We start from the raw sequence: 27015 nt of genomic DNA, 5'->3' as shown, positions 1-27015 counted from the left end.
CCTTAATTCTCAGAGATTTTGGTACATTCCCTGGGATTTTCTATGCCAAAAATAATCTCATCTGCAAATACAGGCAGTTTTATATTTCATTTCCAAACTTAAAAATGTCTTTCATTTCTTTTTTTTTGTTGTTTTTGCCTCCCTGCAGTGGCTTGAACTTCAAGCACTATATTACATAAGAGTGGTGAGTAAAAGTCTACAAGCAATAAATGCTGGAGAGGGTGTGGAGAAAAGGGAACCCTCTTACACTGTTGGTGGGAATGCAAACTAGTACAGCCACTATGGAGAACAGTGTGGAGATTCCTTAAAAAACTGCAAATAGAACTGCCTTATGACCCAGCAACTCCACTGCTGGGCATACACACCGAAGAAACCAGAATTGAAAGAGACATGTGTACCTCAATGTTCATCGCAGCACTGTTTATAATAGCCAGGACATGGAAACAACCTAGATGTCCATCAGCAGATGAATGGATAAGAAAGCTGTGGTACATATACACAATGGAGTATTACTCAGCCATTCAAAAGAATACATTTGAATCAGTTCTAATGAGGTGGATGAAACTGGAGCCTATTATACAGAGTGAAGTAAGCCAGAAAGAAAAACACCAATACAGTATACTAACGCATATATATGGAATTTAGAAAGATGGTAATGATAACCTTGTATGAGAAACAGAAGAGACACAGATGTATAAAACAGTCTTTTGGACTCTGTGGCAGACGGCGAGGATGGGATGATTTGGGAGAATGGCATTGAAACATGTATATTATCATATGTGAAAAGAATCGCGAGTCCAGGTTCAATGCATGAGACAGGGTGCTCAGGGCTGGTGCACTGGGATGACCCTGAGGGATGGTACAGGGAGGGAGGTGGGAAGGGGGTTCGGGATGGGGAACACATGTACACCCATGGCTGGTTCATGTCAATGTATGGCAAAAACCACTACAATACTATAAAGTAATTAGCCTCCAATTAAAATAAATAAATTAAAAAAAAAGAGTGGTGAGTATAGACATCCTTTCTCTGTTCTAAGTCTAAGAAAAAAAAACCTGTCTTTCATTATTACATGTGGTGTTAGCTGTAGGTTTTCATAGATGTTCTTTATAAAGCTGAGAGTCTTTCTGTTATTTTCTGCTGAAAACTTTTATCTAAATGTATGTTGGATTTTGTCAAATGTTTTTGGTGTGTCATTTGCTATGCTTCTACGACTTTTCTTCTTTAGTTTGTTGATATGGCGGATTGCATTGATTTTTGAATGCTGAGTCACACTTCAGACCTGGGATAAACCCCACTTGATCATGTGTATAATCTTTATTATACACTGTTGGATTCTGTCTGCTGATATACTGAGCATTTTTATGTTTAAGTTTGTGAGAGACACTGGTTTACAGTTTTCTTTTTATTGTACTGTCTTTGTCTAGTTTATTTACCAGAGGAAAAAATGCCTCAGAAAATGGTTTAGGAAATGTTCTTTCTTATTCTATTTTCAGGAAGAGTTTGTGTAAAAGTAGTAATTCTTTGTATATTTGGCAGAATTCTCCAGTGAAACCATCTGGGCCGGGAGATTTTTGGGGGGGTGGGTAAGGGCAGCTGTGTGGGTGCAAACTAACTGTGTCTCTTCCTTTTAAGAATATCTTTTTAGTCAAAGAATTATGAGCAAATGTTTCTAAATCAAAAGGGCTACAATAAAAAAGAATGGATCTCTCCCACCTTCACTCACCTGATGTCTTACTTCCAACATCTGCTTGCGCTGCACTCTTCTGTCAGGCGCCTTGACATCTCTAATCTAACTGCTTCTGGTTTTTGATTTACTGATTTTAGATGGTCTGTATTGACTTTCTTCTAGGAAAGATGGGCTTTTAGTTCACTTTAATCACCTCCTAGGTCTGCTTCTCCTTTTAGTTTTCTTATAGTTAAAACACTTTCTTCAATAATTTCTTTGAAAAGATTTTGAGAAGTGTGCTTCCTAAATTCAAGTATGTGTTTTCCCCTATCTTTGACTCATGAAGTAATATACGTAGCATGCTATTCCTTGGTTTCTCAGCTTCCAACAGTTTATCTTGCCCCTCACTTTGTAAGATGATAATACCTCACCTCCTCGCATCACCTCCTTCCTCCTTTTCTTCCTCTCTTCCTCCCTATAACTTCTATCAGCCATACCTTTACATGTACTTTATCGAGACTAATAGCTTTTCATTCTGTTTGATAGCCATGTTAAGTCTTCTGCACTTGGCCCACTTTTTAATTATGAAAGATTAAAACTATAAACAGCATTTTCATCAGTATGACTATTTAAATATTTTAAGTACAAAGCCAGTAGGTATGCTCTAAATACATTTCTCTTTCTCTGATTTTATAGTCATGATCCTTGTGAATTTACTTACTGCCCTAAAGTATGCCATAATTTAATGTGTTTTTGATCAAGGCTGTGCTCTTTTGTAGAGCATTTTCATTTATTTCATTTTTCCTAGTTTTCTTTTTTTCCCTGCATTTCTTTTTTTCTTTTTTTTCCTAGTTTGAAGAAGAAACATGCACCTTCTTCAGCACGGTACAGTAGTTTAGAGTATGAGCTCTGGAATTAGGGGCTTCTCTTGTGGCTGAGCTGGTGAAGAATCTGCCTGCAATGTGGGAGAAGAAGAAGTCAAGTCACTCAGTCGTGTTTGACTCTGGAACCCCATGGACTGTAGCCCACCAGGCTCCTCTATCCATGGAATTTTCCAGGCAAGAGTACTGGAGTGGGTTGCCATTTCCTTCTGGGTTTAATCCCTGGGTTGGGAAGATCCACTGGAGAAGAGAAAGGCTACCCCCTCCAGTATTCTGGCCTGGAGAATTTCATGGACTGTACATTCCATGGGGTTGCAAAGAGTCGGACACGACTCTCACTTTTCACTCTTTCATTTTCACTTCACCTTCTGGAATTAGACTGCCTGGCATTGAATCTTAAGTTAATCAGTAGTTAACTGTGTGTCCGTCACTTCCCTGGTGGTTCAGACAGTAAAGAATCTGCCTATAATGTGGAAGACCCAGGTTCAAGCCCTGAGTTGGGAAGATTCCCCTGGAGAAGGAAATGGCAACCCACTCCAGTATTCTTGCCTGGAGAATCCCATGGACAGAGGAGCCTGGTGGGCTATAGTCCACAGGGTCGCAAAGAGTCGGACACGACTGAGCGACTTCACTTACTTTCACTTTCACTTTCTTTCACTTTCACTTTAATTGTGTGTCCAAATCTTTGAGACTCCATGGACTGTAGCCTACCAGGCTCCTATGTTCATGGTATTCTCCAGGCAAGAATACTTTAGAGGGTTGTCATTCCCTTCTCTAGGGGATCTTTCCAACCCAGGGATCGAACCCAAGCTCCTGCATGGCAGGCAGATTCTTTACCATTTGAGCCACCAGGGAAACCCCAAAGACATGACCTTTCTTCATTGTGTCTTGGATTTTCTTATCTATAAAATGCAAATGATGAAACACTACTTGTTTCAGAGGACTCTTAGAGGATTAAGTGAAATCATATATACAGTGTGTTTAAAATAATCTCTAGCACCAGTGGAATAGCATTCATGAGTGTTAGCTACATTGATTGTTGTCATCATCATCATCATCATCATTTTTACTATTACACCTCAACTTTTCACATAGTATATTCACTACTTGGAATCAATTCTAGCATTTTTCTTTTTCTTTTTTTTTTTCTTTTTATAAAGATGTTATTGGCACACAGTTGATTTACAATGTTATGTTAGTTTCAGGTAAGATTCTCTTCCATATAGGATATTAGAGTAGTGAGTAGAATTCTCTCTGCTATATAGTAGGTCCTTATTTGTTATCTATTTTTCTAACATTTTTTCTTTTAAAACTTTCCCCTAGAACACTATTTCCAATTTTGATGACTGCAGCTCTTTATTTATTTAAGATTGTTCTACAGCCATAATTTTGAAATTCATTTAGAATGGATACCTTCTCCACTGTTCCTTTTATTTCATTGCTACTTAATTCTTGCATATCATCTTCATTTTGCATGAATTTTTTTCACATAACTTCTTCAAAATAATGAGTTTAAAGTAAGTTCTTGCTTATCAGAAAGTGGCTATAATCTGACTTAAGTTCAATATCATCTTCCTTTGGAATCTTGAAAATCTTGCTTTAGTGATCTCTAACATCCACTTTTGGTGTTAACATATTTATACCATCAGACTGGCTTTTTCTCCCTTATGAGTACCCTGGTTACTATTTGGAAGCTTTTATTGATCTCTTTGTAACTGGATTCTGAAATGTTATGGGGATATGTGTTGAAGCATGGCCCATTTATTCTTCTGCTCTTTGTGTGCTTTTTGAATTTGGAGACTTTTGACTCCATTATCTCTGTGTTTTATCTCTGTTTTGTTCATTTGGGGGGGGGCGTTGAAACTCTTATTAATCAGATTTTAGAATTCCTAGGTATATCCCCCATGTTGAATATCTTTTGTTTATACATATTTTTTACCTTATAAATTCTCTTTGTCCTTTTGGTCTGCATTATAAAAATTTTCTTGTCTTTATCTTCCAATTCTTATATATAAATTCAATAATCATATTTTCACTTTTAAGAGCTTTTCTTATTCTCAAATTGTTTCTTTTCAGAAATGCTTGTTCTTGAATTATGAAGTCAATATCTTCTTAAATCAAGACACCTCCCACTTATCATCAGTAACTCATTCATGAAAATGGTACATTCTGTGTGAAAATGTGCACTCGGAGCCTACTCCCTATTATTTAGAATTCCAAATTAAACTTCCAACAGAATTCCTTAAGTGTAACTAAAGCATGCAAAAGTGCTGAAAATATTGCTTCCAACTGCAAAAGCAATTAGAATGTTCTTATCTAATTCTTTGTGTGCATGTTGTTCTGTGTGCAGCATTTTCATGGTACATCATGAATATTTGTTTCCAACAAGTTATAGCAACCAGCACACAGAAATTAATGAATATGTGAGAAAAATTCAGGTATAATTTGCAACAAAACAGGACAATGGGATGACCTGTTACCCATGAAGAAAGGAACAGACTGGAAATTTGAAGAAAGTTGACAGGCGAGGAGGGTTGCTGTGTAATCATTGTCATTGGTTGTGGAGAATGATATTATGGGTAAGTTGGGGTGCCAAGGTGCAATTTCAAGCAAACTATAAAATTATAGAAGCTGTCAGTTTTTTTTTTTTTTAAATATCACCTCTGTGCTCAGGTGAAGACTCCTGAATGAATCTTCAAGGGGAGATAGGTGATATTTTAGGATGAAAAATTTCAGAATAAAGCTTTACTTACTCTCCTCTAGTCTTATTGCATGATGCTATAAGAAATATCTGGCAGCCAAGTTCAAAGATAATGATTATCAGTGTATTTGCAGAATCCACAAATAATTTTTAGCAAGCAGTATCTAGTGGTTTAATTGAATACCTTCTGGTTACAACTGTGATTAAATTTTTCAGACTAATATTCTGAACAACTCAGTACTTGTTAATTTCTTGTCATGCAATTAAAGAATTCAATCTCTTTTCCAGTGACCTCTTTGCAAAGTGAGTCTCCTTTTCAAAACTAATGATTGCAAAGAACGGCTCAGTCGCAAAGAATGTGTGATGTGCTTCGTTGCTAGATCATGTCTGACTCTTTGTGATCCCATGGACTAGCCTGCCAGGCTTCTCTGTCCATGGGGATTCTCTAGACAAGAATATTGGAGTGGGTTGCCATGCCCTCCTTCAGGGAATCTTCCCAACCCAGAGATTGAACCCAGTCTCCTGTACTGCAGGCAGATCCTTTACCAGCTGAGCCACCAGGGAAGCCCAAGAGTACTGAAATGGGTAGCCTATCCCTTCTCCAGGGGAACTTACCACTCCAGGAATTGAACTGGGGTCTTTTGCATTGCAGGTGGATTCTTTACCAGCTGAGCTACCTAGGAAGTCATGAGAATGTGTGAAATGGTGTGGTTTCTTTTATTAATGTGAGCAACATTCTGTACACACATCCCTTTGTGGACACTAGGCATGCTGTTCAAAATATCTGCGATTTTGATGTTCTGCTGCTGCTGCTGCTGCTGCTGCTGCTGCTGCTGCTAAGTTGCATCAGTCATGTCCAACTCTGTGCGACCCCATAGATGGCAGTCCACCAGGCTCCCCCATCCCTGGGTTTCTCCAGACAAGAACACTGGAGTGGGCTGCCATTTCCTTCTCCAATGCATGAAAGTGAAAAGTGAAAGTGAAGTCACTCAGTTGTGTCCGACTCTTAGTGATTCCATGGACTGCAGCCCACCAAGTTCCTCAGTCCATGGGATTTTCCAGGCAAGAGTACTGGAGTGGGTGCAATTGCCTTGTCTTATTCCCTTTTATTCTGCAAACTTTCTTCAACTGCCTAACAATCCTTGGTTGCCTTTACACATTTAAGAATGGAGCAACATGAAAGACTTCTGGCTTCTCTGTGTGCATGAGCTGGAGTTGTCCTCAGAAAGACTTTGATTTAGGATGAATGGGCTTCCTCTAGAGGTCACACAAATTGCAGGACTCTGAGGTTTTTCCCTGTGGAGCCAAGTTGGTACTAGTTCTGCAGTCCTGCTCAGAGTGCTTCCTTCAATTATTCTAGAAGAAGAAACTTCTGCGTGTATATTTGTGCTAGAAAAAACAAGTAGACCGAAGTAAAATTATATCTCTTCTGGTAGTTTCATTTTTATTTGCATTACTCTAATAGGTACAAATACTATTTTTAAAAAGTAACTGAATTGGCTTTTTACTTTCCATTAACGGCAATAGTCAGATTTTCAAATAATAGAATAAAATAAGCCCAGGTTAAACATCAGGGTAATAAAACAGAAAGCAGAAACAATGTGGCTTCATTACGCTAAAATGTTAAAATAACTTACTATCAAACAATGAAGGAGGGATTTTTCTTTCCTTTTTTTTTTTTTTTTTTTTTTTGTATATGAGGAAAGAAATACAGAAACCCAGGTTAGGTATTAGGGAAAAAATTCTTGAATGTAAAGGTTATCATGCAAAAAAAGTGCATTATAAAGTGTTCATCCAAGAAAAGCTTAATAAAAATATTAAACATTCATGTAATTTATGTACTCAGTTGATCACCAAACATAAAACAATGTCAAATTAATTTAACGTAACGCAAAAAACAGCTGTATGAGTAAATAATTTTTGTGTCAATATAATGTAAATTATTAAGCCATCTTTCAATGGATGATTTAAAATGAAAACTAACTGAAATCAAGCAGTAAGCAAGTGATATATACATTTAGACATACACATACACACACATACACTCAAACACTGGAGTTTCTGTTTTGCTAAAAGTATATTCAGGGGAAAACTAAAGTGTAACACACTAAAATTCTCGTTATAATTACCTCTGGATTTGAAATACATAAATTTTATTTTCTTTATATTTCTGCATGCATTGTTTGTTTGTTCTGTATGTTAATTAGGATGTTTTGGACTGCAAATAAAAGAAAATTCATCTCAACTGGCTGAAACAATAAGGGAGATGTACTACTTCACATGAAAGCAATTCCAAAGGTAGAGCAATAATGGGGCAGTAAATTCTACAGCTGAATGATCTCACCATGGACTGGCATTCTCTCCTTTGGATTACTTCATCCTCCTTAGCATGGCTCTGCTTTTGTTCTTAGCATGCTACCTTTGTGCAAATAAGATGACTACACTGTCTCCAAGCACTGCAACTCAAACAATATTCAAAAGCTAAGAGAGGAAAGGAAAATATATACTTTTCTCAAACTCTTTATGAAAGTGAGGAAAATCTTAGACTACCCCCCAGCCCCCCGTGGCCAAAATGGGTTGTATGCCCATTTTATAACTCATCATGGACAAGGAGAATGAAATTTAAAATAGTGACCTAAATTAATGAAATCCAATCCTAGAGCTGAGAAGGATCCTAAACATCCCTCTCCCATGTCCATCCAATACCTAACATACCAGGTTTCTGCTTGGAAGGAATAACAATCAATAATACCTAAATAAATAGAATTATCCTATATGCAAAGGGTGATATTATTAGTTCTCTACTGCTGGTACAACAAATTACCACAATCTTAGTGGTTTAAAAGAACACACATTTATACCTTACAGTTCTGGAAGTCAGGTGTTTAAATGGGTCTGCAGGGTTGCATTCCTTCTGAAGGCTCTAGAAAAGAATTTGTTTCCTCACCTTTTCCAGTGTCTAGAGATTGCCTACATTCCTTGACTCAAAGTTCTGCATTATTCTGGCCTGTGACACAGTTGCCCCATCTCCTCTGCTTCTGACACTCCTGACTATACATACCCTTGTGATTAAGAAAGTCCAGCCAGATAATACAGGATGATCTCCCCAGCTCTGGATCCTCAACTTGGGCACATCAGCAAAATCCCTTTTGCCAAGTAAAGTAACATAATCACAGTCTGTAAGGATTAGGACATAGACATCTTTGAAGGACCACTATTCTGTTTTATCACATAGAATTAACACGACTTAATATTGCACAGTGACTTATCATAAAAATGCCAATTATCTCCAAAATGACACATAAATTGAATACAATACCAATCAAAATTCCAGGGGAACAAACATTTTTTGCGGGGCTTCCCAGGTAGCACTAGTGGTAAAGAATCTGCCTACTAAGGCAGAAGACATAAGAGATACAGGTTTGATCTCTGGGTCAGGAAGATCCCTTGGAGGAGGGCACAGCAACCCACTCCAGTATTCTTGCCTGGAGAATCCTATGGACAGAGGAGCCTGGTGAGCTATGATCCACAGGGTCGCAAAGAGTTGGACACAACTGAAGCAACTTAGTACGCACAAACTTATTTTTAAATGCTTATGGAAAAATAAAGGTTCTTACACAGCTAAATCAGCTCTGAAAGAGAAGGTCAAAGAAATGAGGGGCTTTCCAAATACAATATTTAGATATCCTAAAAAGTCTTTTCAATAAACACTGTAGCACTGGTGTGGGCTTAGACACTAAGCAATGTTCAAAATAGAAAGAAAAGAAAATGGGAAGTGGACTTATAATTTTTCTTTTTTCCCCCAGTTTCACTGAGATAAAATTGACATATAACCTTGCATTAGTTTAAGGTGTAAAACATGACTTGAAACAAGTATATATTACAAAATGATTACCGCAATCAATACAGTTAACATCTATCACCTCACAAGGACCTGCTGTATAGCACATGGAAGTCTAGCCAATACTCTGTGATACTTTATGTGTCAACTTGAATGACCATGGGGTGCCCAGATGTCTGGTTAAACATTACTTTTGGGTGTGTCTGGGTGTGTTAAACATTACTTGAGGGTGTTTCCAGAGGTGATTATTATTTGAATTGATGAACTGAGTAAAGCAAATGGCCCTTTCCAGTGTGGTTGGGCATATCTGTCTTTTGAGGGCCTAAATAGACAAAAGGCTGGAGGAAGGATGAATTTTTTTTCTGCCTGACTGCTTGAGCTGAGAAACTGCTCTTCTGTCCTCAAGACCCCTGGTTCTCAGGCCTTCAGATTCAGACTGAAATCTGCAATGTTGCTTCTGTGGCCCTCTGGCTTTTAAACTACCAGCACCACAGGCTTTCTTGGTCTCTGACTTACAGACAACAGACTGTTGGACTTCTCAGCCTGCATAACTGTGTGTCAATTCTTCACAATAGATCATACATACACACATGTACTATTGGTTCCGTTTCCCAGCAGAACCCTGGCTAACATGCTTGTCTTTCAACTCTTTCCCTACCCTGCTCTTATTGACTTCTGCAGGTCTGCGACATCATGAAAGTCTATCTCTGCTCGCCTCTGCTCTCTCTTTTCTTTGCCCCTGTTTAATGCCTTCTGGGCTTCCTAGGTGATGCTAGTGGTAAGAACACGCCTGCCAGTGCAGGAGACACAGGTTTGATCCCTGGGTCAAGATGATCCCCTGGAGGAGGGCATGGCAACCCACTACAGTAATCTTGCCTGGTAAATTCCATGGACAGAGGAGCCTGGCAGGCTGCAGTCCATGGGGTCACAAACAGATGGACAAAACTGAGCGACTGAGCACACACAAACACACATGTACACACACACCGTATTTTTGTTTTTCTAGGAACAGCTCTGATTTTACTGCAGTAATAAAAATAGTCAGAGAGCTAGGTGGCCTGAGGCCAAAAACCATGTAAGATAGCCATTTTTCCATGCAGCCACCACTTGTATCTTTTGGCATAATCTCATCTCAATCTCATCTCATCTCTTTGCCTTTGTCACGGTCTATTCCACACTTGTTTGCTCTTTAGAAGAAAAGCTAGGACAAACCTAGACAGTGTACTAAAAAGCAGAGACATCACTTTGCCAACAAAGGTCTGTATAGTCTAAGCTCTGTTTTTTCCAGTAGTCATGTATGGATGTGAGAGTTGGACCATAAAGGAGGCTGAGCACCGAAGAATTGACACTTTTGAACTATGCTGTTGGAGGAGATTCTTGAGAGTCTTTATCTCCTTGGACCGCAAGGAGATAAAACCAGCCAATCCTAAAGGAAATCAGTCCTGAATATTCATTGGAAGAACTGATGGTGAAGCTGAAGCTCCAATATTTTGGCCACCTGATGCGAAGAACTGAGTCATTGGAAAAAGACCCTGATGCTGGGAAAGATTGAAGGCCAGAGGAGAAGGGGACAACAGAGGATGAGATGGTTGCATGGCATCAGTGACTCGATGGACATGAGTTTGAGCAAGCTCCAGGAGATGGTGAAGGACAGGGAAGCCTGGTGTGCTGCAGTCCATGGGGTTGCCAAGAGTTGGGCACGACTGAGCAACTGAACAACAATTCCACACTCACACATTCCAAGATGAATGCAAACTTCTACTTTATTAGCAACCCAAATCAATCAATTTTTAAAAATTAACTGTGTTTCATAGAAATTGCATCATCAATTCCTCCAGTTTAATACTTCAATTCTGAGAGTTGGCTGACAGAGTATTGCCACGTGTAGCGATGGAACATAACCATGACGCTGCTGAGTGCTGATGGGTTTGGTTTGCTTGTGGGAAACTGTACTTGCTCTAACTTGATCTCCTTTACAGTAGCAGTTTTGACCATGACCTACAATAGGAAATATCTTTACGTTAGTCACACAGACGTGAAATTTCTTACTACATGTGTGTATACATATATGATTATACTTATACATACACAAACAACCGAAATTTTACTATGTAAATGCTCTTTGAAATTCTCTATTCTATTTCAGCTTTTTTCAAAAATTGCTAATCCTGATGCACAAATGACTAATTAACAGGTTTCAACTTCGAGTTTGAAATTCACTGCTCCAGAAGAGATGTCACTGCTCCAGAAGAGATGTCTCTGCTTCAGAATAAAGTTCAAACTCCTTCGTATAGCACTAGAAGGCTCTTCATGATTTTCTTTTCCTCTCCAGCTTCATCTCTCACCACTTCCTCTTTGCATGCTAAACTTCAAGAATACAGACTACTCACATTTTTCAGGAAAATTGCTCTTTCCTCAAAATCTTACACAACATAAATTGTATACGGTTCACCCTTGTATTTGAGTTCAGTATAATGACTAGCATAAACTAGGGATTCAAAAAATATTAGGTGAATCAGTAAGTGAATGAATAAATGAACCAAGGAAAAATTATATAAAAATCTATTCAAATAATGTACTTTGACAATGACATTCCACAGATTTTACTCTGCAAATGCAGGTTTAGGCTACAGAAAGGCGAAAAAGCACTCAATAACCTAGAGATTTACTAAGGAAAATTATAATTGCTGGAAACTAGAGTGAACAGTTTCATAAAAGCTTATTTACTTTGAGGAAATTTTCCCCCATTTAATTTGCTTCAGGTGGATTTTGGCCATCAACAAATCAGAGAGACAAATAAAATTGACTGTGTATTAAATTCCACACAACCTTGGTATAATGATGACTTGGAAAAATGAGCTGTAATAGCATAAGTCCTGGTTACTATAGTAACTGCTTCTGTGGTATAATAGACAATCAAAGAGAAATATTTAGCCTGTCTGTTTGCTAATGAAAAATGCTTAGTGGTGGCCTATTACCATCAGGGAAAATAATCTGTCCCAAAGTAAAACGGAGGAATGGTGCATTAGAGATCAATAGTGTATTTGAAACCTATGGGTCTCAAACTTCCTTGTGAATTTGGATCTTGTCAAAATGCACATTCTGATTCATTAGGTCTGGAACAGAATCTAGACTGCATTTCTCAGAAGATTTCAGGTGATACAATGCTACAGGTCTATTGCCTAGACTCTAAATAGAAAGTTCAGTTCAGTTCAGTCACTCAGTCATGTCCTACTCTTTGTGACCCCATGGATTGCAGCACACCAGGCCTCCCTGTCCATCACCAACTCCTGGAGTTTACCCAAACTCATGTTCACTGAGTTGGTGATGCCATCCAACCATCTCATCCTCTGTCATCCCCTTCTCCTGCCCTCAATCTTTCCCAGCATCAGGGTCTTTTCAAATGAGTCAGGTCTTCACATCAGGTGGCCAAAGTATTGGAGCTTCAGCTTCACCATGAGTCCTTCCAATGAATATTCAGGACTGATTTCCTTTAGGATGGACTGGCTGGATCTCCTTGCAGTCCAAGGGACTCTCAAGAGTCCTCCAACACCACAGTTCAAAAGCATCAGTCCTTCAGCGCTCAGCTTTCCTTATGGTCCAACTCTCATATCCATATATGACCACTGGACAAAGCATAGCCTTGACTAGACGGACCTTTGTTGGCAAAGTAATGTCTCTGCTTTTTAGTATGCTGTCAAGGTTGGTCATAACTTTTCTTCCAAGGGGTAACAGTCTTAATTTCATGGCTGCAGTCAACATCTGCAGTGGTTTTGGAGCCCCCCAAAACAAAGTCTATCACTGTTTCCACTGTTTCCCCATTTATTTGCCATGAAGTGATGGGACCAGATGCCATGATCTTAGTTTTCTGAATGTTGAGCTTTAAGCCCAACAAGCAAGGAAAGCATTATTTAAGCCCAAATAACAAGAAAAGCACATAATTTTTATTTTATTATTTTTTGCAGACATCTATGTTTAATGTCTACATTTTAAAAGTGGCCAGTTTGAGAAACAAAATTACAACTACAAAAGCCTCGCATTGGCATACTGACCTGAAATACTAGCGTTTCTAATGCAACAGTTTTTGTAAGACTATGGGATCATTGTGTATGAAGCATTCATGAAAAGTACACAGTTTATTGAAGAAGTTCCCTTTTGATCCTAGGCAGCATTACTTTCCATTTCAAATATTTGTGTTACCAAGGTAACTGGGCCACAAGCAGGTCCTATGACCACTTGACCTAATGACTTGTGCTGGAGGAACTGTTTCAGCCAAAGAGCAGCCCTTCCTCCCTCCACAGAATTTCAAATTAAAAGGAACCAGTACTATTCTTCCCAGAATAAGATATCTTCCAGTTATCAATGAAGCGGCCATGTTTCATTGACATCAGAAACTTCAGTTGTTGTCAGTTCTCTACATTGCTACTACATAGAACTGAAACATCTTGAAAAGATACGTAAAAGTCACATGGAACCCAAACAGCTCACTATACTATTTTGGCTCATATTCCTCTAACTTAAATTTTTTTTTTCCTGTTAGATTTTCTTCAAGTTTTTAATGGAAGATAATCAAATCCCAGTTTCATAGAGTCAGCCTCCCATGTGTCAGTAACATCTATAAGTCGAGAGTTTTTGACAATAATAGAAAAATGCAGGTGTAGTTTTCCCCCAGTTCCTTTCCTTGATTAAAGATTTTTTGTTTTGTTTTGTTTTTACTATATACCTTTTTCCAAGGAGAGAAAAAATGGGGAACATATATAGAGATGCTTTAACTAAAGAGAAAATCTTTCTCTGGAATGTCTACTACAATAAAGACTATTTAAAGAGAAGTCTGTCAAGGATAAAAAGCAAATCCAATTTAGATAACTCACCAAGGTTTATACTTATCCCATGAAATTCCCATCATAATTATTGAAATAACTCTGCAAATCATCACAGAGAACAGTTCTTCCAAAGACTTGAGAATTTCATAGACAAATTTAAAGGAAAGAAATTAGTCAATTAACCTCTTTGAAGTCCACACAAGCCTAGTGTACTCTGCAGCCTCCAGGAATTTCCCAAGGAAGGAGCCCAAACTACATCCTGCTTCAGGTGTTAATCTTGCCACAGCACGGCACTACCCTTTCTCTCCAAGTCTGCCGAAGGAGATGCCCTGTGTGGGTCTCATGACCTTGCCCCTTCTCCCACAGCCCTTTGCTGACTGGATATTGGGCCCAATGTCAAAGCATATTGTGCTCCAAATCAAAGCTTCTCTTTGGGCTAAGACGTAGTAAATTAAATAAAGATACAGTGTCAAATGAAGACAGAAGATACACAGAAAAGACATAAGCAAGAGTGGAGACCACAGGAGTCTGAAGAAATAGAAAACCTAAAGATGAATAAATAGAATAGGATGAGTTTTCCTAGCTTTGTTCTCTCTTCAACACTTCACTCCTTAACTAAGGAAAATATTTGCTAGATATTTCCCTCTAGAGGCCATTTTATTAACCAGATTGTGTTAATAAATGGGTGGGGGGAGGGTAGATATTAGGATGGGGTACTTGCGTGAATAAGACTGAGATTTAAAGGGTAGAGAGAGGAAATGGGAGAAGGAAAGGGACAGAGGAAAAGGAAGAGGTGGAGAGAGAGAAGAAAAAAAAAGAACAGGAATAAGAGCACAGCGAAGAAAGAAGAGAAGAGAAAAGACTGGCCAGGCTGGAGAAAGGAAAGGACCTAAAGAGCAAGAATGTCCACAGTATAGGTGGAACATACTCAAGATAACTGGAATACACTCAACTGGAACGTAATCAAGGGAGCTTCTCTTGAGGAAGGATGGGGAGTGTAGCACAAAGGAGTTGAGGAGTCTAGAGGTCCAGGATTACCAAGGAGGAGGGCAAGAGTCAGGGGGAGGGTTTTGCATTAATACAACATGGCAACATTGTGTCTGAAGTACAGACGGCCTGAAAAGACACCTGAGACTTGCAGGTTGAGAAGAGGCTTGTGGGACATGACAAATTGTGACAGAAAACACCTGAGTGGAAGAGAAGAAAGGGGTTTTAAGAAATAACCTTGTGAAAAGTGAGCTAAAACCTTAAAATATTTTGAAGTATACAAGTAAAATTTTAAATTATTTTGCGTGAGTGTTGGTTACTGGACTATGTTTCTTAGAATGTGATGCGGTACCTAGCCTGGGCTACCTAGAACACTAGGATTTATTCAGGCTACCAAGAGTAAAGCAGAAGGCAGAAGATATGAGACAGTAGAAAGACTTAATAAACCAAAGATTAAACACTGTGGTAGTAAAAAGTAATCAGATTTAAACAGCAGGCCTTTCAATTGCTGAAGGGAAGCAAAGTCACATTTGCGGCTAAGCTCTGGAGATTCATGACTTCTCATGGGGTGTTCCATACAGCTGCCTCTTTGGGTCCAACTTCAGTTTCCATGAGATCTACCTGTCACCATCCTTAAATTCAACACAGAAGCCCTTTTCCTTTATTGCTGAAAAACAGCCTCACCAAAACTCCAATTAATTTGAGGTAAACTGAATCTTTGCTCATTGTGACCGAAAAACCAAAAGTCAATGCAATCTCATTCTTCTGCACATCACAAACATAAATACAACTTATTCCTTAAAAGCCTCAAACATCAGTGCAATGATAGATAAGATTATATAAATTCATTAAAAATATTTATTGATAACCTCTTACATGATATCAAGAACCTTTTATTGCTGGGCAACAAACTAAGTGCTGGATAAACAAGACAGATGAAAATTTTGACCTTATGTAACTTACATTCTAGTGAAAGCATTAGTCGCTCAGTAGTGTCTGATTCTTTGTGACCCCATGGACTGTAGCCTGCCAGGTTCCACTGTGCACAGAATTCTCTAGGAAAGAATACTGGAGTGGGTTGTCATGCCTTTCTCCAGGGGATCTTCTGGATCCAGGGATTGAATCCAGGTCTCCTGTATTGTAGGTGGATTCCTCACTGTCTGAACCACCAGGGGAGCCCATTCTAGTGAAAGACACCAAATACACACACACACACACACACACACACACACACACACACACGTATGTATGCTTGCTTGCTAAGTCGCTTCAGTCATGTCTGACTCTTGTGACCCTATGGACTGTAGCCCATACCTGGCTCCTCTGTCCATGGGATTCTTTAGGCAGAGTGGGTTTGCCATGCCCTCCTCCAGGGGATCTTCCTGATGCAGGTATCAAACCTGTGTCTCTTATGTCTCTTGCATTGGCAGCTGGGTTCTTGACCACTAGCGCCACTTGGAAGCATATATATATATATATATATATATATATATACACATCTCATACAGAAGAAGTGAAGTTGCTCAGTCATGTCCGACTCTTTGCGACCCCATGGACTGTAGCCTACAAGGCTCCTCTGTCCATGGAATTTTCCAGGCCAGAGTACTGGAGTGGGTTGCCATTTCCTTCTCCAGGAGATCTTCCTGACCCAGGGATCGAACCCGGGTCTCCCTCATTGCAGGCAGACGCTTTACCGTCTAAGCCACCAGGGCTTATATCTATATACATATATATATACTCAAATAAATTGTGTCTTCAAAGTCATAAAGTTTAGATATGTTATTTCTCCAACACTGAAAATCTAATTTGAATAATGTGCTGGCTGAATTTACCAGCTCTTTTAGCATCCTGCAGACACAGTGTGAAGATCTACATTTTAAACTTAATGATTCTATTTATAGGTAATTTGAAATTTTCAACAGGATCTACATCTTACTCAAAGTGTTATTTTATTTCATTAAGTCTCACTTACTTTGCTTAGCACTAGATCAGTGCTAATTTCTAAGCCTCCATCACTGTTCTTGCAAAGAAAGTAAAACTGTTCCCTTAAAATGAATTTACTACTATTTCTTTCTCAGAGTCCACTTAAGACAATCCCTGCTTGGATCAGTTTCATATTGATACTAACACTACAGTTTGATTCAATAAAATTCCTCTTCATAAAAAGAAGTCCTTTATTATCTGTGGATATTACAGGAAAGTTTTAAAAAGTCAAGCATGGGGTTTCATCTGTAGATTAACCTGACAATTCCTTCTGTATCTCAATTAGTATGGACTCTGTGTGTGTATTAGTAGTCCAATTATTAGTGGACTGGTGGGAAGAGCTACTGAGCGTCATTTTGCAGGAGTTTAAGCATGAGTTTTCATGAACATGAGTTTGAGCAAGCTCCAGGAGATGGTAAGGGACAGGGAAGCCTGGTATACTGCAATCCATGGGGTCGCAAAGAGTGGGACATGACTGAGCAACTGAACAACAACTTCTCATCAAGGTTTCTGAGGAAAGCTCAGTTCAGTTCAGTCACTCACTCAGTTGTGTCCGACTCTTTGCGACCCCATGAATTGCAGCACACCAGGCCTCCCTGTCTATCACCAACTCCCAGAGTTCACTCAGACTCATGTCCATCAAGTCAGTGATGCCATCCAGCCATCTCATCCTCTGTCGTCCCCTTCTCCTCCTGCCCCCAATCCCTCCCAGCATCAGAGTCTTTTCCAATGGGTCAGCTCTTCACATGAGGTGGCCAAAGTACTGGAGTTTCAGCGTTAGCATCATTCCTTCCAAAGAAATCCCAGGGCTGATCTCCTTCAGAATGGACTGGTTGGATCTCCTTGCAGTCCAAGTGACTCTCAAGTCTTCTCCAACACCGCAGTTCAAAAGCATCAACTCTTCGGCACTCAGCCTTCTTCACAGTCCAACTCTCACATCCATACATGACTACTGGAAAAATCATAGCCTTGACTAGACGGACCTTAGTTGGCAAAGTAATGTCTCTGCTTTTGAATATGCTATCTAGGTTGGTCACACTTTTCTTCCAAGGAGTAAGCGTCTTTTAATTTCATGGCTGCAGTCACCATCTGCAGTGATTTTGGAGCCCCCAAAAATAAAGTCTGACACTGCTTCCCCATCTATTTCCCATGAAGTGATGGGACCGGATGCCATGACCTTTGTTTTCTGAATGTTGAGCTTTAAGCCAACTTTTTTTCACTCTCCTCTTTCACTTTCATCAAGAGGCTTTTGAGTTCCTCTTCACTTTCTGCCATAAGGGTGGTGTCATCTGCATATCTGAAGTTATTGATATTTCTCCCTGCAATTTTGATTCCAGCTTGTGTTTCTTCCAGTCCAGCGTTTCTCATGATTTACTCTGCATATAAGTTAAATAAAAGATGATGGCAATTGTTTCATTTCAGGAAATGTGTCCTCCAGGTCCCAAAACAGTATCTGATGTCTAGGGGGTCAAACTGTGTAGGCCAATACCATAGGCAAATGTGCACAAGCAGATGATGAAGAATAACGCATTGTAGAAACTGCCTCTTCCAGTACAGCCACTATGTTAAAACCTCAACACTGAAGCAGATACCTTCAGATCCTGGAACCATCAATTCCTACCTATATGAGTTTGGGCAATTTATTTAATGTGATGATGACTAATTGTAAAAAAACAAAAATAAAAAGCTACAGATTTCTTCCATGACTCTCTGCAACTCCCTGCACCCACCCTTAGCAATGTGACTATGCCACTTTCCTCATCAAGTCGAGAGATCTCTATTTCTCCATTCTTTGAATCTAGGCGGTGCTGTGACTTGCTTTGTCATAGAAGTGACATCTGCACAACTTCCAGTCCTGGTCTCAAGGAGTCTTCAAGCTTTTGCTCTCACTCTCCTAAAACATGATGCTTCTGCACAAGGAGTTCTGAGTTATCCTACTGGATAAGGCAACTGCATGGCCAGAGATGACCTGTCTCTACTGAGGCCATCTAAACAGTGAGCCTCCATTAGGCTACTAGAGGACTGGAGTCTTATGAGTGACCCCAGGTGTGTGCTCAGTCTCTCAGTCATATCTGACACTATGACCCCATGGACTGTAGCCCACCAGGCTCCTCTGTCCATGGGATTTCCCAGGCCAGAATAATGGAGTGGGTTGCCATTTCCTACTCCAGGGGATCTTCCTCACCCAGGGATCAAACCCATCTCTTGCATTTCCTGCATTGGCAGGAGGATTATTTACCACTAGTGCTACCTGAAAAGCCCAGGTGAGACTAGCAAAAAATTGCCCAGCGAGCCAGGCTAAAAATACCAACCCACTGAATCATGAGCAAATAAACAGAGAGTTTGTTAATCCACCAGTGTGAGTAGTTATGCAGAACAGATAAATGATACATAGCACCATCTCTTTGACCCTTCATTTTCTCCCATGTAAAATGGGGACAATAATAGACTTGCACATCAAGTGAAGTGAAGTCACTCAGTCGTGTCCGACTCTTTGCGACCCCATGAACTGTAGCCTATCAGGCTCCTTCATCCATGAGATTTTCCAGGCAAGAGTGCTGGAGTGGATTGCCATTTCCTTCTCCAAGGGATCTTCCCAACCCAGGAATCGAACCCGGGTCTCCTGCATTGCAGGCAGACGCTTTACCGCTGAGCCACCAGGGAAGCCAAAGCTCTATATTAAGAGTTTGGTATTCATTTCAGTAATATTCTCTCTTCTCTACAGAGCCGATGAGATTCTAGCATCCAGAAATGCCCGTGTTAAGTTGCTTCACTCGTGTCCGACTCTGCGACCCTAGGGACTGTAGCCTGCCACGCTTCTCTGTCCATGGGATGCTCTAGGCGAGAATACTGGAGTGGGTTGCCATGCCCTCCTTCAGGGGATTTTCCCGACCCAGGGATTAAACCTGCATCTCTAATATCTCCTGCATTGGCAGGTGGGTTCTTTACCACTAGTGTTACCTGGGAAGCCCCAGAATTGCCCAGATCCCAGCAAATCTCACATGCCAGCAAGAGAGAGTAAAGGACAGCAGTCATGAAACTGATGTCAATGCTTCACCACAACCAAGACTCTGGTCATGTTCCTGTCAAGTTGAGGTGCCTGATGGGCCTTTTCATGCCATCAGCTGGGCAGCAGGGATGTTCACAAGGTACCGGCAGCACAGATTCATAATCAAGGGAGGTACAGTTGGGGTGGGATGGGGAGGGTGGCACAGAGGAGTTGAGGGATCTTAAGACTCTGCATTATAAGAGAGGGCATGATTCAGTGGGACAGCTTGGCACTGACATGGGCATGGCAACATTGGGCCTGTAGCCTGGAGTGGCCTGGAAAGAGACAGGAGCCTCTCAAGGAATTACAAAAATCTGTACCAGCCCCAACACATTTTTTACCACTTAATTCTCCTCTAGGGATATATTAAATATAATTGCTTCTGAGACAAAAGAAATCAAGCACTCTTTTATTTTCTGAATACAAATGATTAGTTTGAATTTTTATAATAGTCTGCACGTGGAAGTGAATATCTTCAAGATTTTAATAACAAAAATATCAATGGGCCAGATTATTTGTAGTTGTTTTGTATATATACATTATCATATGTATCTGAGATATTAGTAACATGGTACCTACAGTGTTTTAATTCTATCATCCTTATTGATTATAAAACCATTCCACACACAAATGCACCGAACATTTTAAAGAATGTATTGAAGACACTGGCTTATATCATTATATAAAATTCAAGTGTACGCTCTATTTTGACTTCTGTATACACCATAATGTCTGTGTGGTGTGGCGCTCAGTCACTCAGTCATGTCTGACTCTTTGCGACCCTATGGACTGTAGCCCGCCAGGTTCCTCTGTCTGTGGAATTTTCCAGGCAAGAGTACTGGAGAGGGTTGCCACTTCCTTCTCCAGGTGATCTTCCTGTCCCAGGGATTGAAACCGTGTCTCTTGCGCCTCCTGCACTGGCAGGTAGACTCCTTACCACTGTGCCACCTGGGACGCCCACACTACAGTGTGCTGTTGCTGCTGCTAAGTCGCTTCAGTCGTGTCCGACTCTTTGCGACCCCATGAATCGCAGCACGCCAGGCCTCCCTGTCCATCACCAACTCCCGGAGTTCACTCAGACTCACACCCATCGAGTCAGTGATGCCATCCAGCCATCTCATCCTCTGTCGTCCCCTTCTCCTCCTGCCCCCAATCCCTCCCAGCATCAGAGTCTTTTCCAGTGAGTGAACTCTTCACATGAGGTGGCCAAAGTATTGGAGCTTCAGCTTTAGAATCATTCCTTCCAAAGAACACCCAGGGCTGATCTCCTTCAGAATGGACTGGTTGGATCTCCTTGCAATCCAAGGGACTCTCAAGAGTGTTCTCCTACACCACAGTTCAAAAGCATCAATATTTCCGTGCTCAGAAGTTTCTTCACAGTCCAACTCTCACATCCATACATGACCACTGGAAAAACCATAGCTACTTGCAAACAAGAATCCTAATAAACCAACCACTTGTCAAAGAACATGCTGAGCTATGTTTCAGAAAAGCAAACTACAAGAAGATTCTTTTTATTTTAAATTTTTAGTTTTACTTTATTTTACTTTACAATACTGTATTGGTTTTGCCATACATTGACATGAATCCCCCACGGGTGTACATGCGTTCCCAAACATGAACCCCCCTCCCACCTCCCTCCCCATAACATCTCTCTGGGTCATCCCCGTGCACCAGCCCCAAGCATGCTGTATCCTGCATCGGACATAGACTGGCGATTCGATTCTAAGATTCTTTTTATTCTATGTGAACAATAAGGTTTTTCAAACTTTCCGATTGTTAAATCCTTTCCTTATTTTAACTGTAAAATGTTTTTGTCTTAAATAGAGATAATATTTTATACAAATCCCATTGCTGTTACTGCCAATCTAACCATCTGAGAAAATTTAGTGATTTTCTGACCCCTGGCATCTTTCCTTCTCAAAGTGTGTGCATAACTGATTCCAGGAAAGATCACCCAGAAGCCAGCCCCATGGCACAATTTTTATTTCCAAACTGCTGTTGCTGTTGGGCCTCCCTTTGATTTATTTCTTTTATACTTTAATGAGACTATTCTTCATCAATAACTTTCATCATCCCTCTGAAAAGATTTTTTAAAGGCCCATAATACTGCTAATTTTACATCAATTTCACCATATTTAAATTTCCCTTGGGACTCTGAAGTTTCTGAGCTGTTCTAGAACAAATTATTATAATAAGCACAAGTGATATTTCCTAACCACTAATCAATCAATTAAAAAAAACAATAATATAGACCTGAAGAAGTTCAATCTAATCTCTCTGTTCTGAATTGGCCCAAAGAATTAAGATCTTATCATCAAATAAAATTTTCACAACTTTTTTTAATAACCCACTTCACAATTCATCAGCTCAAAATCTCTAAAAATTCACCTAAATTTGTCATGCTGTGTTCAGTGAGGGCTCTTTCTTTTTCTCCCTTCCTCCCTCCGGTCCTCCTTTCAGTAAAACTGTTCTTTTTCATATGAAATCTTATGCAAAACCCTATCTATTAAAAAGAAAGAAGAGAGTTGTTCTGATGAAGCTTGAGAACTTTACCTCATCTGTCACAAGTCACCCACCCCCACCAGCTACTATGGCTTGGATGTGCTAGTTTAGTATTAGAGTTCTATTCTCCAGATGAGAGAAAACTTCTAACCTTTGCATAGCTTAGATCCCAACATTTTTTTTAAATCATTTTTTACTTCTTTTCAAATCCACTGGGAAAGACTCCAAATAAAGTTAAGGGCATCAGTATAGATGAAATTGGCTGTGTACAATAAAAGAACTGCCTCAGAGTTCCATGTTGGACTCAATTTTATGCAACCTGCTTCTGTATTTTCTGAGCATTCTGACTCCAACTACTATTTAAAAAAATATAATAGCTACAATATATTACACTGGTACATGTGACTGGTATCATGCTATTTAAGCACTTTACATACATTCTTTCTTTTAACCTTTATAACAGTCCAAGTGTTGGTGCATTTATCCTACATCAGTGGTTCTCAACCTTGGTTATAAATTACAATATTTTTCATCAGGAAACTTGAGAATCGGATACCCTGGGATCACACTGATACTCAGGGATCAATTAAATAAGAATCTCTAGGGGAAAAGCATCAGGCATTGTTTTCAAAACTTCCCAAGTGATTTGTGTGTTTTTCCAAGACTGAGAGCCACTGCTCTAAGAGGAATTCTGATGTTTTACGTTTTATCACCCAAGCTGGAAGTCCTCAAGTGTAGACAAGGATATACGCTTCCCTCACTGATGCAGCCATCACCTAGGATATTTTTGGAATTCCTTTTTTTAGAAGAGCTTTTACTCAATTTTCTAACAACCATTAGAAAATTCTTTTCATTGCCCTAAGCAGGATTGCAGGGAGAGCCACGGAGCTCTCTGTACACCCAGGGAGACCATCCTTGCCCCTGGCTGTGACTAGACCATCCTTGCCCCTGGCTGTGACTACAAGCACAGCAGGATTAAAGTGGGCACAGAGCCCTGCCAACAAGGGACCACTCCACCCTCTCCCCAAACACTCCCCATCTCACCTGATTAATGTTGAGAGCCATAAAGAAGCCTAGAATTAGAACTGACTTTCTACCTCCAATAAAGACCAAAGATCTTGCCTGCCTCAACTAAGGCATGGTGAAGCCAAAGAAATAGATAAAATAACCGCTTGGGCCTCAAGTTCACATGTACCTCAGTCACTGTGAAGCCCATTCTCTTTGACCATCCCTCGCTCTTGGTCCCAATCCAGGTTCATCCCAACTTGACTCAAGCCCCTGCTGCCCAACAGTTGCACTGTGCTTTCTCCACTATGCACTCTGGAACCCTGACATCAACAAAATTCTCTGCATTTTCCATCTTTTCTTTGAATGCTTCCTTCCCGTTCTCACTCTAACTGAAACCTGGCTATTCCACCAGGGCACAACTTTCTCAACACCTACTACATCCTAATAAACAGAGCAGATACCTAGGAAATGCTGAATACAAGAATGACTCATAGTACTATTAATAATAACTTAGACCCTGGGCAGAGGGACAAAGTAGGGTGAGAGAATGTCGGAGGCTGATAAGATAGTCATGTGTTAGTCCAATTCAGTTCAGTTGCTCAGTCGTGTCTGACTCTTTGCGACCCCATGAATAGCAGGCTTTCCTGTCCATCACCAACTCCCAGAGTTCACTCAAACTCACGTCCATTGAGTCGGTAATGCCATCCAGCCATCTCATCCTCTACCGTCCCCTTCTCCTCCTGCCCCTAATCCCTCCCAGCATCAGAGTCTTTTCCAATGAATCAACTCTTCACATGAGGTGGCCAAAGTACTGGAGGTTCAGCTTCAGCATCAGTCCTTCCAAAGAACACCCAGGACTGATCTCCTTTAGAATGGACTGGTTGGATCTGCTTGCAGTCCAAGGGACGCTCAAGAGTTTTGTCCAGCACCACAGTTCAAAAGCATCAATTCTTTGGTGCTCAGCTTTCTTCACAGTCCAACTCTCACATCCATACATGACCACAGGAAAAACCATAGCCTTGACTAGTCAGACCTCTGTTGGCAAAAGAATGTCTCTGCTTTTTAATATGCTATCTAGATTGGTCATAACTTTCATTCCAAGGAGTAAGCGTCTTTTAATTTCATACCTGCAATCACCATCTGTAGTGATTTGGAGCCCTAAAAAATAAAGTGTGACACTGTTTCCACTGTTTCCCCATCTATTTGCCATGAAGTGATGGGACCAGATGCCATGATCTTAGTTTTCTGAATGTTGAGCTTTAAGCCAACTTTTTCACTCTCCTCTTTCACTTTCATCAAGAGGCTTTTTAGTTCCTCTTCACTTTCTGCCATAGGGGTGGTGTCATCTGCATATCTGAAGTTATTGATATTTCTCCCAGCAATCTTGATTCCAGCTTGTGCTTCTTCCAGCCCAGCATTTCTCATAATGTACTCTGCATATAAGTTAAATAAGCAGGATGACAATATACAGCCTTGACGTCCTCCTTTTCCTATTTGGAACCAGTCTGTTGTTCCATGTCCAGTTCTAACTGTTGCTTCCTGACCTGCATATAGGTTTCTCAAGAGGTAGGTCAGATGGTCTGGTATTCCCATCTCTTTCAGAATTTTCCACAGTTTATTGTGATCTACACAGTCAAAGGCTTTGGCATAGTCAATAAAGCAGAAATAGATGACTTGACTTCCCTGGTGGCTCAGATGGTAAAGCATCTGCCTACAATGTGGGAGACCCAGGTTCAATCCCTGAGTCGTGAAGATCTCCTGGTGAAGAGAATATCAACCCACTCCAGTATTTTTGCCCCTCTCCCCAAAAAAGGGGCTCAAAGAATATTCATGTGTAACTGCCTTCAAATTGAGTGAGGAACTATGGCCTAAGATAATGATTAGATATTAATTTCAGAATCATCAGGAAAGTAAGGAAGAGTCCTGGCTGTAGCCTCAATGCAGAAATGAATGAGGAGAGGAAAAAAAAGACTGCATACTAGGCTTCAGTGGATATGTACGCAAAAAAATAAGGGTAAGTGAGAATCATTCAAAGGGAAAGCATAAAGAAAGAGACAGAGACATAAAGGCAACAAAGACAGAAGGAAAAGGGAAGTTTATGGGAAAGCTAGAGAAGAGAGCAAAGTGTCCCAGAGCATTACTCAGAAGCCCGATTTATTACACTGATTTTAGCTGGAAAAAAAGTTGAACAGGCTCAGTCAGTGAATGTGGAGGCACATGTAGATATTGTAAAGAAAGATAAAAGGAGGAGGTGGAAAGAGACAAAATGAAGAATAGTAGGCTACAGATAAGGATAGGTAAATTCCCTGGCCCCAAGAACACAGTGGGCAAGCTCACTGCTGGAGTCTGACCAAATAAATCAGAGTAGATCAGAGACAGAACTTTCAAGGCCCTACTGTTAATTGCTATGGTAATAACACAACCCCATCCTTGTATTAGTGATCAGAGAAAAGTTAGGAGCAAATGTTATTTATTATTTTGGGGGGAAGAGAATCCTCATTGCATGTGGGAAGCAGTTCTGGGGAGTAGCCTGGGAACAAGTCAATCGACAGGTCAAAGACAGTTGATATCAGGATGGTAAGACACAGGATATAAACAGGATTGTACATCAGCTTGCCACAATGCTGGGCAACACCTAGATACTGAGGATCAGTTGTATCTCATAAATAAACTAACTGTTTATGGCTACACTTTGTCTTACTGTCATGGATGTGCCATCACTGGGCAAAAGGAAACTCAATCCCTCTGCTCAGGGGTATGCCGGAAAACAAGTGTCTGGGTTTTTTTAAAGGACAAATATATAGCTAACAATTTCCATGATTCAAATACTCCTGCCATGACCAGTGTCAAGGCAACAACATCATGTCCTGCAGCAGGGAGGGGGGGTAGAGACGCACACAGTGGCTCTAAGACAGTACTCCAGAGCATCAGATGCAACCAGTCTGGACGGGGGCTGGCCCGGCTCAGCTTTCACACTCTCTCAGGAGATTCTCTGTGCAGCCAGGTCTGAGAACCATTACCTAAAGCAGTATCTCTCAAACTTTCATGTGTGTGTGAATCACTTGAGGATCTTATCAAAGCATAGGCTTTAACTCAGAAGTTGCTCCTGGTCCCTAGCAAGGGAGAGAGTAGACTAAAAGAAGAAACACAAGTCATTCCCAACCGTTCTGTTCTCAGAAATGTCTGAGAGGCTTTGTAGAGAAGTCACAAACTGGAGGCCCATGTTGTTGTTGCTCAGTACCTCGGTCATGTCCAACTTTTTGCAATCCCGTGGACTTCATCATACCAGGCTTCACTGTCCTTCACTATCATCCGGAGTTTGTTCAAACTCATGTCCATTGAGTCAATGACGCCATCCAACCATCTCATCCTCTATCACCCCCTTCTCCTCCTGCTCTCAACCTTGCCCAGCATCAGGATCTTTTCCAATGAGTCGGCTCTTCACATCAGGTGATATGTGGCCAAACCCACAGAGAGGTTTGCTTTCACCCAACTACATTTTATTTTTCAAATCTGAATTAATGCCAACAGCATAAAAATCTGTATTTCCGGATTCTCTGAAATGCCTTC

The 27015-nt window shown here is 40.4% G+C and overlaps 1 protein-coding gene, 1 long non-coding RNA gene and 1 other non-coding gene across 4 annotated transcripts in view; all 3 read right to left on the bottom strand.

Annotated features, from left to right (window-relative positions):
- The window catches only part of QRFPR (pyroglutamylated RFamide peptide receptor), a 55957-nt gene that overhangs the window by 25648 nt on the left and 3294 nt on the right, over nucleotides 1–27015 (bottom strand). The window lies entirely within an intron of this gene.
- On the bottom strand, nucleotides 10836–16293 carry LOC138442084 (uncharacterized). 2 transcript variants are annotated; one of them, XR_011257536.1, is made up of 2 exons: nucleotides 16215–16293; nucleotides 10836–11088 (listed from the first exon to the last, which is right to left on the bottom strand). It is a non-coding gene; the product is annotated as an uncharacterized lncRNA (long non-coding RNA). The 2 variants fall into 2 exon arrangements; XR_011257537.1 differs by lacking the exon at nucleotides 16215–16293 and adding an exon at nucleotides 15864–15955.
- On the bottom strand, nucleotides 19477–19547 carry TRNAC-GCA (transfer RNA cysteine (anticodon GCA)). The gene has a single exon. It is a non-coding gene; the product is annotated as a tRNA-Cys (tRNA).

The sequence above is a fragment of the Ovis canadensis genome, chromosome 6 (genome assembly GCF_042477335.2).
Source record: "Ovis canadensis isolate MfBH-ARS-UI-01 breed Bighorn chromosome 6, ARS-UI_OviCan_v2, whole genome shotgun sequence".
Taxonomy (NCBI): domain Eukaryota; kingdom Metazoa; phylum Chordata; class Mammalia; order Artiodactyla; family Bovidae; genus Ovis; species Ovis canadensis.
This window is presented reverse-complemented; position numbering and strand designations above follow the sequence as displayed.